At 39.5% G+C, this 9,347-nt stretch overlaps 1 non-coding gene across 1 annotated transcript; it reads left to right on the top strand.

Moving 5' to 3' along the window:
* Positions 1–7,362: 7,362 nt before the first annotated feature.
* On the top strand, positions 7,363–7,445 carry trnal-uaa (transfer RNA leucine (anticodon UAA)). Its single transcript has one exon. It is a non-coding gene; the product is annotated as a tRNA-Leu (tRNA).
* Positions 7,446–9,347: the final 1,902 nt, after the last annotated feature.

Here is a 9,347-nt window from a genome sequence, read left to right as displayed (position 1 = left end):
AGGATTAACATCAATTGAAAGTACTCCAAAATAAAAGATTTGACCTAAAAATTAAAAGAGTAGGCAAGTTTTAAAACAACGAGATAACTTCTCGTTTTCCAATCTTTTTCCTGGTTCAGGCCATGTCAAATGACATGAGTAGTGGAGTCATACCGAGGTTGTGAGTTCAAGCCTCACCTGGAGCAGCCCGGTTTTTCTGTCTTGACAGGTAAACAGTGTTTTGTGTTATTTGCTAAATGGAGAGAGGACTCTGTGTTAATTGTGCTCCTCCTGGGAGAGGTCAAGATGAGAAGTTCACCAGGCTGGTGGTAAATATCCTGTCCAGGAATATCGTGGCTGTAGGGGGTCAGATCTATAGATGTAGTAAACACATCAGTGGAGACGGTGTGTCTGCTCTCTGTGAGAGAGCCGGGCGGAAAGAATAATCTGTGGTCTGGGAAGAAAAGACCCTCGTTGGAAGAGCGGCGCTCCTCACAGGAGAGAATGGAAAAATATCTTTTTCAGGGACGCTGATTTTTCTCTTTGGGGGAATTAAAAGCACATCTTGCGGGTGATTTCGTGGCGCAGCGGTAGTTCGTTTGACTCCAGATTAGAACCTTGGGTGTTCAAATCACGTTGAAATCAGCTGATGTGTTTGCAGGTTCTGCTGGTACCAAACCTGGAAATTACACCATGCAGTTCAGTTTTATCTGAACGAAATAACAGTAGTACACAACACCCAGTCAGGAGCTTATGCAGCGAATCATCTTGAACACGACAAGAGAAAAGCCACACTGCACATCCGCGAAACATCACATCCGACTTTAGAGACAGTAACATCTGAGAACTGAAGCTTCAGACCTCGTTTTTATTACAGGTTCAAGCATACCTGAAAGTTAGGGAGTGTTTGGTCACTTTTGCATAAAAAAGTGTCTGAAGCCTGTAATTATAATTTGTCCTTTTTTAATTGTGGTTGAAATCCACTCCCATGTACCAAGACCTACAGTATATTCATGTTTGACTAACGATATTGGACATTAGCTGGTGTTTTTTGTAACGATTTGCTATTTCATGCAGGAAAGAAAGGAACCCAGACCCAACGTTTTCTTTCAGGTGCGGTCTATTTAAATACTGAACATTTATTTCTGAGGAGCCTGATTTAAATCACACAACCCCGGTAGAAGTCGAATCGACAATCTTATAAACCGAAATCAGACGCGTTATCCATTAAACCACTAGCCCCTCACGTAACTGAATTGCGCTTTGGTGAGTTCAGCGCCGCTACTAGTACACCACCACATCTACAATTTGTGAGAAACGTGTTTTCTACATTTTTATCAGTTTTAAAAAAATCATCACTTTTAAACAGACAACGCGTTTATGTGTCGCTCTGAATTTCTAATTGATTTAGAATTCAAAGAAAATAGCGTTTTGTTCCACAACGGCGTGAAATTATCACGCCTTTCACTCTGTCTCTCTTGTAGTAAAGCAGATCTTGCTAGGTGAGCATTTCTTCCGGTAAATTAGGTCACTTTTCATGTTAACTCACTTCTTCTAAACACAACATTTCCTGGTGCACGTTTTCTCCATGAAAAAACACATTGTCCCTTACATGATTTCTCGTTTTTTTTTTCATCAAATAGTACAGAAAGAAGAAAGAAAGAAAGGAAAAGTGTCGTAAATGAACTCTGTCGCCCTTGGGAGATGTCAAGCGCATTGGACATGAAAAGTGCCCGATAAAAGCCATTTCTGTACGTTTCTCTTAGTGTCGGGGCTCCAATTGAATGTAAAGGAGGCAACATGCTCAGCCAGCCGACTCAGCGCTTACTGAACGCAGGTGTCTCAGAGCGGTGTGTCCAAGCGGCAGTAAAAGAGGAGAATTCTGCCGGCGCCGTGGCTTAGTTGGTTAAAGCACCTGTCTAATTAACGGGAAATCTTGGCTCCAAATCCCAGCAGTCCATCGCCTGTGTTGCACTGGACACCCTGTAGATCATCAAAAGCATATTGAGCTAAATGGGTAAAAGCCATTTCACATCCTTTCTTAACTTGCTCAGCGAGCAGGCTCACCGCACACCGAACAAAGATGTGACAGAGCGGTGTATCCAACTGGCTGTAAAAGAGCAGTGCTTTGCCAGCGTTCTGGCTTAGTTGGTTAAAACGCCTGTTTAGTAAACCGGTGATCTTGGGTTCAAATCCCCCCCCTGCTTTTCTTCCTGTCTTCTCGCACCGTTTATTGTTATAGACAACATGCTTCTGCATTATGTTTAAAAGAAGTGTTCATTTCGTTTTTGGCACAACTTATTTTTCAAGAAATCCACAAATTGCGAAAAATAAAGGGCTCATCTTTCTTATCAATGCAAAATAATTACTGCCAGCTGGAAAGAAAATGACAACGATTCGTTTTTACTTTAGCCAAAAATCTGTGAATGTAGAAAAAATACGACACGTGTCAGTTTCTATGCCACACTTAGTCAGGGTGTTCTTCAGTTAAACACAACGTTGGTAGATCAAACGCACCCAGAGACACACTTCGAATTAATCCGATCTAAACATTACCTTCTCTAAATGTGACTGAGTTTCTTTCCACGTCCTTAGCCATCTTGATGTTTGGAGAGATTTTCAACTTTGGACACAAGTCAAACTACAAGTAAATAGTTGAGTACCTAAGTCAATATCACCGGGAATGTGAATATAAATGTAAACATCAATATTTCTGCTGTCTCCTGAGAAACACAAGTATAGAGTCAAAACACAATAAATAATGCTAAAAAAATATTCAGTTAACACCCAGATGTGACAAAACACATTTAAGACTTACATCCCCTTTAAATATGTATTTCCTTAATATCAGTTCTCTTCCCTCCCCAGGATACCTGCAAATTCACTATCGCATATTAAAAGCTGTGTGTAAGTCTTACATGTGTTCTGTCACATCTGGGTGTTAAATAAATAGATGTGTTGTGTTATTTAATATGATTTGACTCCAAGATTGTGTTTCTCGGGAGACAGCAGAAATATTGGGGATTTGCGGCTACAGAAAATAATGTGAACTTTACAGGCAAAAGTAAGGTTACATTAAAGAAACAAAAACGTATCGTCACCCTTTTAAACGTGATTTTTTAAGACATTTGTTCGGAATAGTATATCTTCTCGTGTCTGTGGCTGTTATCCTACAATAACGGTGGTGAAATAGCAGGAATGGGCGGAAAGAATCGGAGATTGAACAGAAGACTCATCCAGTCGATAGTAAGGTTGTGTAGGACCGCATACACTACGATGTCAGTGTTGAGTAGTGTGGTTTAAAAGCTTTTTCACTAACCAGTAAGGAGTCGAAACCTACAGTCTTCTGATCCGTAATCAGACACGTTATCCATTGTGCCACTGGCGTTTGCATCGCATTCCCATACAGCACCACATTGAGTTCAGAGCAGCTAGTAATACTGTACATCGCCACGGTCAACATTTTCTCAATTAGATTCATGTGTTTTGTACGTGTGTCTAATTACTCCGTCTTTCATTATGTCTGGTTTAAAATAATGTATCTTTAAAACAGACAAAGGGTTTATGTGTCTCCCTGAAATTCACACACGAAGAATAAAAGATATCGCGTTTAAAAAGAATACAAAGATGCCGGCGATAGAAAACGGAGAGTCTTAAGTGCGCGCTATCACTGAACTAAACTCCCGATCGGTAACTTGTCGGCGGGTTTTTAATTGTGTTAGGAAGCGCAAACAGTCAACAGTGTACATTTTAAAGGTCTAAGCAAAACAATCAGACTTGAGGATTATTCAGAACAGGAGCCTCTACTTCTTTGTATACTGAGGTTTCGGGTGAACATCAAAGTGAAAGACAAATTCGCAATTTTCACTTTTTGATTAAGGAACAAGAAAACACCATCATTTGAACTGGATTCAAACTAGGGACATAAGAAATGCCTGCTGTTTTTGTCTACAGTCTTAAGAGCTAGCAACTGAGCTATCGAGAGGTCGGAAAGTAAATGTTTTGTCACACGCGTAGCCCAATGCAGTGTAGTGTTCCTCTTTATTTAAATCCCAGTTCGATATCAAAATACTCACTCCCATAGTCTCGTTTAGTAGAAGAAATGGACCAGGCTTCTACTCTATAAACGTCCAGAGTTCTTATAAAACATTTGAAGGGACATCAGTGCAGGCAGAAATTGACTCTTTTTCTAGTGGGATCAGGATCACATAAAACCTTTCTTTTGAATTGAGAAGAGGATCATGGTGACACTCAAAACATACTTGCCTTTGCTTCTTTCGAGGACGAATGGATTATTGAACTGCAAACATTGGAACATCGGATCAAATCTCTCCACTACTGCAGTTGCTTCTTTGAGAGTTTCTATAAATATTTCAACTGAACGTCAATTTCAATCTTACGGATTTTGGTTTTCTTTTGATCGAAATTGTATTAAAATCCGAGCCTCTTTCACAGTTGTATAATACTTTCCCCTGCATCCTCAGATAAAAATTCTAAATACCACAAAGTTACAATATATGGAATAGCATTTATTTTTAAATGTATTTTAAAATTTGCATTTATTTAGAGCTACATTTAGTGCTAGGTAAAGATAACATTGCTAATATTGATGGAGTACAAATGGAAGATGGATTTATGAGCTAAAAGTCCTAAAATGCCTCTTGTAACAACTAAGGACTCGTAGCAAGATTTTTTTTCAAATCCAAACTTTGCTATTGCATTGCGTATTATGTAAACACGACCAGTTCCGGTTTCTGGTGCATGCATTTTTTTCAAACTGAAATTCACAAGAATATTTTTCAAGATGCGCCATGTCCCAAAACCGTTTATCAGGACTACTATTAATATCAGGTGAAAGCAGTACAAAACATAAATTTAGCCGAAATATTAAGAGACTATTGTCTGTCAGCTACTAAGCCATGTTCTCCAACGCTAGAAATATTGCTGCTCTCCTAAAGTAGCAAAAGACCGCCAACCCAACTTAGAAACAGAACACAAAGGCTCAAACCGACGGGAGTTGGATTCGAGCCCACGCGTGCAGAGCCCAATAGATTAGCATTGCAAATTCGTGCCAAAACTATTGAGATACATCAGAATCGTACCTGTATTTCTTTGGATTTTAGGAAATTTATTTCAGCGTGTTTATTTTTTCTGCCTGTGATCTCGGAAAGAAAGACCCACTACCTGTTCACCGAAATATTCCGGGAGTTTGCTGTGGTTTAAGAGGAGTGTATGAAGGTAATAAAGGAGGGAGGACACGTGAATTGTATAGCTGCTGAACCCGGACACACACCGTCTCGAGCTACTGTTGGAGATTTACAGTTCAGAAAACTGCTGTCTCGAGCAGAAACTGATCTTCCTGCTTTAGTCAAGGTTATTGGAATCGGAGGTTACCGTGGGGTATAGCGCTTATATCTCTCTTCTCTGGCTAAACGGACAAGTTTAAGTTTACAACTGTAAAGTATAGAAATAGACAAAAAAAAGCTAAAATACTTCAGTAAGGCCGAGTAGATAGGAAAGTTTAATAAAATGTTCTGTAAAATCAATTTCCCTCGATTTCCGAACTTTCTGTTCGAGCTCTGATATAATCTCTCTGCTCCTGCCGCTGTCACTGGGAGAGTGACTGCATTCCGTAGGGCTACAGGTTGATTTCACAATGCCACATTTAAAGGATAAACCGCAAGGAAAACAGATATGTTTTAATAAATCTTCTTCTGGCTTTATATTTCGGTCTTTCACATTTATATACATACTTTGCAGTAAATCTTTACTCGATTACAGGCAGCCCGAACGTAAGGGAGAATCGAAGCCTATTTGACTTTCTGCTAATCACATTGAAGTGTTCACGAAGCATTTCCCTGCCCATTATGTGCCCGCAAACCGGTTTATCCGTTTTCCTCTTCCTGTCATTGTCAGCGAGAGCAACAAGACGGGAAAATGCAGGACAGAGAGAAGGTATTATTTGTCAGGAGTGGGATTTGAACCGACACCTCTATTCAGAGACCAGAACACCCAAGCAATGGAAAGAAAGGAGCCAGTGAGTCTGGCGCCTTAGACCGCTCGGCCATCCTGACGAACTACAATTCGACATCTTAAAAGCACCAGTAGTTCACTAAACTGAGAAATGCTTTGCTGGATAAACGTAAAATTGCCTGTTGTAGCCTAAACGGACCGGGAAATTAAATATTCGGATCGATTCAGAGTGTGCTTTACAGCCTTCTTGTAATATTTTGATCTGCTAGGGCGCAGTCGTTTTTACAATCTGGATTATTTCAAAAAGACCGACATCAGAGTAATACAGCTTTCACGTTTGGGAACAGACCTTGTATTGTACATTTCTTATAGGTTTATTTTCCTGATTGCAACATACTGTAACATACAGCTGCATAAATCTCTATTACACGTCATTTATGAAGGCGTTTCAAATGGCAGCCACTGCAGGATTAACGCTTTTGGAGCATGTATTATATTGTAAATAATCTTATTTAAATAAGTTTAAATTCGCATACTGTTTTTCAGACAGCGCAAACTGTCTGAACTGTCTGAACTGTCTGACCTCCTACAACTTTCTGTGCCGCTGTCTAGATCTTAAAACAGCTGCAGCCAGAGTAGCCGTAATGGCAACACAGTGCTTTGAGTTCGGCTTTTCTTATTTCTTCTGCAGAACCACCGGCATCGGAATATACTGATCCGCATAAGAAGCGCTTTCGGTTTCTGATCGTTTTTATTGAGCGCTGCTCTAACTTTACATTTGCTCGTAAAAGTTTTTCCCATGAAAAAAGTCATTTCCCTCATTACATGATTTCACTTTTTTTCTTTTCAACCAGTAGAAAGAAATAAAATATAATTCCATATAAGAGACACAGGTTGGATGGTTGGTGGTCTAAGGCATTGCGTTTAGGTTGCAGCTTTTCCTGGAGACCTTTGTTTAAATCCCACTTCTGACAAAGTAGAAACGATAAAATCCCTAAGTAGAAAGCATCTCGCATTTCACGTGTTTAATGTTAATTGTCTCAGCGGTTGCCTCGGTTAATGATGGATCTTCTCTCTTGCAGGGTGACGGCAAACTTCTTCAGAGAGGGGATCTCCCACGCACGGCTTTTCTTCATCAAAAGCGGAGACAAAAGAAACAGACTTCAAACTGAAATTAATTACTTCTTGATCGTTTATGACCGTCTTTAAAAAGCTGAGAGAAGGCGAAAACGTCTTTCGAAATGAGGAAATGTCTGCTGACAGTAAACACAGCTCCTCTTTAGTACAGTGCTAAGTACCCGTTTGTTGCGCGGCAGAACGGGGTACGTTTCTGTGACAGGGCCCTGGTTTATTTTTTTAAATAGTTGAATCATATTGAAATGTTAAACAACGGAGAAAAAGTCGCTGTTGATCAGGATGGCCGAATGGTTAAGGCGTTGGGTTTAAAATCCAATGGACAAATGTCCACGTGGGTTCAAACCCCACTTCTGGTAGAGTCTTGTAAATATTTTGAAGTGAGAGATAACTTTTGAGACTTACACTCTATTTAAATGTCATTTTACTTAATTTCAGTTCTCTTCACTCCCTGGGATAACTGAACTCACAATCGCATACTGAAGGCTTTACATGCATTACCTGTGATACAGCTTCTAATAAAGACGGAATGAAACTGTATTAATAATAATTCAGGTGGGTAGCTGCGTCAGCATGCGTAGGCTGCAAAGGAACAAGTAAGAGGTTTATTCCATGCTGAAAAAAAGAAGAAAGAGAACACAACGTTTCGGCCGTGGAGCCTTCTTCAGGTGTCACCTGAAGAAGGCTCCACGGCCGAAACGTTGTGTTCTCTTTCTTCTTTTTTTCAGCATGGAATAAACCTCTTACTTGTATTAATAATAAATGACATTGTTTTAAATAAACGTGTATCGATAAACTTCATAATTAATAAAAGTGGTGTGACAGGAAAGCAAATTAAATATTACAATGATATTCCAAGCAACTGATGCGTAAATTCATTATGTCGTGACAGTTTTATTCCCACTATAAAGGGTAATATTCTAATGTGATCCAGTGTTCCGCTTAGTCTGCTTCTGAATTTCTTCATTTCAGTCAGTCCTCTATTTCAGTAACCTCTGGAGGGCTCAGGATTGGGCTCCTTGAAGTTAAGAACAGGTTAATTAAGGAGCTGCGGGCTGAGTTCGTTGTAGTCTTAAATTCAAGAATTCTTCGATTTTAAGAAAAAAGACAGGTATGTTTTGTGTCTCATGGGGATCCTCTTCTCGATCCAAATGAAAGGTTTAATATGATCCCTCTAGAAAAAAATAAGTCAATTTCCGCCTGGAGTGATCGATGCCCCATCAAACATTTCGTAATAGTCCTGGACGTTTATACAGTAGAATCCTGGTTCGTGTCTTAAATTCAAGGTAAACAAGACTAAGGAAACGAGTTGGAAACTTGATGTTAAACTGGGATTTAAATCACCCGGAACATGACACTACATTGGGCAGTATGCGTGAAGAAACGACTTCTCTCATTCATTCGATAGCTCAGTTAATAGAGCGGAGGACTGTTGTGAAAACAGCGTTGAATCCTTAGGTTACTGGTTTGACTCCGGCTTGTAGGAAGGTGTCTTTTGTGTACTTTAATCAAAGACAATAAATAATTTTCACTCAGACGTTGATCAGAAGCTCAATAAACGACGAAGCAGAGGCTCCTGTTCTGAATTCCCCTCACGTCTGATGGTCTTGTTCTGACCGAGATCAATCTAAAGTGGTACAAGGGATTTTAACAAATCTGTTCTTTGAATTCAGGGCCTGCTCTGTCTGCTTTGTAATTCAAAAATAGATGCAAATGTCAAGTTTTTTGTAGATAAAAAGTATTTTCAAAAGTTAGGTACTTAATTGACTTTATGATTTGGTTTTGATTTTGAATCGTTATATTATTAAGTTTGTGCTTTCTCTGTTTTTATCGTATTGTGAACTTATTTTTTAAACAAATGCTTGCAAAGGCAAACAGGACACACAGTACAAGCTACTGTGCACTTTTGGGAGTATAACAGGTTCGATATAAAATCGCAAAAATGTAAAAGGGGAAAATACCCCAGACTGCGTGTGAAGCCCTCCTTGAGGTAGGCTGTTGTTCTTTTGTTAGATAAATACGACGTACTGCGCACAAAATGCTGCATAAAACAACCTGATATTTTAATAATTATTATTTTATAATTTGATAAGCGTGAAGCCCCGGATTCAGTTCCCGTTATCTTCAGTCCTGATTTTTTTTAAACATGAGATCTTCCCTTCCTCTAGTTGAAGTCACACGATGAGAGCGAGTGTTTTTTCACGTTGCGATCCAAACAGTCTGACAGTGACCAAACCAGAACGGATTCTGCTGGGAGCCGA

This window comes from Atractosteus spatula, assembly GCF_055471065.1.
Source record: "Atractosteus spatula isolate fAtrSpa1 chromosome 10 unlocalized genomic scaffold, fAtrSpa1.hap1 SUPER_10_unloc_1, whole genome shotgun sequence".
NCBI lineage: Eukaryota > Metazoa > Chordata > Actinopteri > Semionotiformes > Lepisosteidae > Atractosteus > Atractosteus spatula.
The sequence above is the reverse complement of the archived record's forward strand: the minus strand, read 5'-3'. Positions and strand labels throughout refer to the sequence as shown.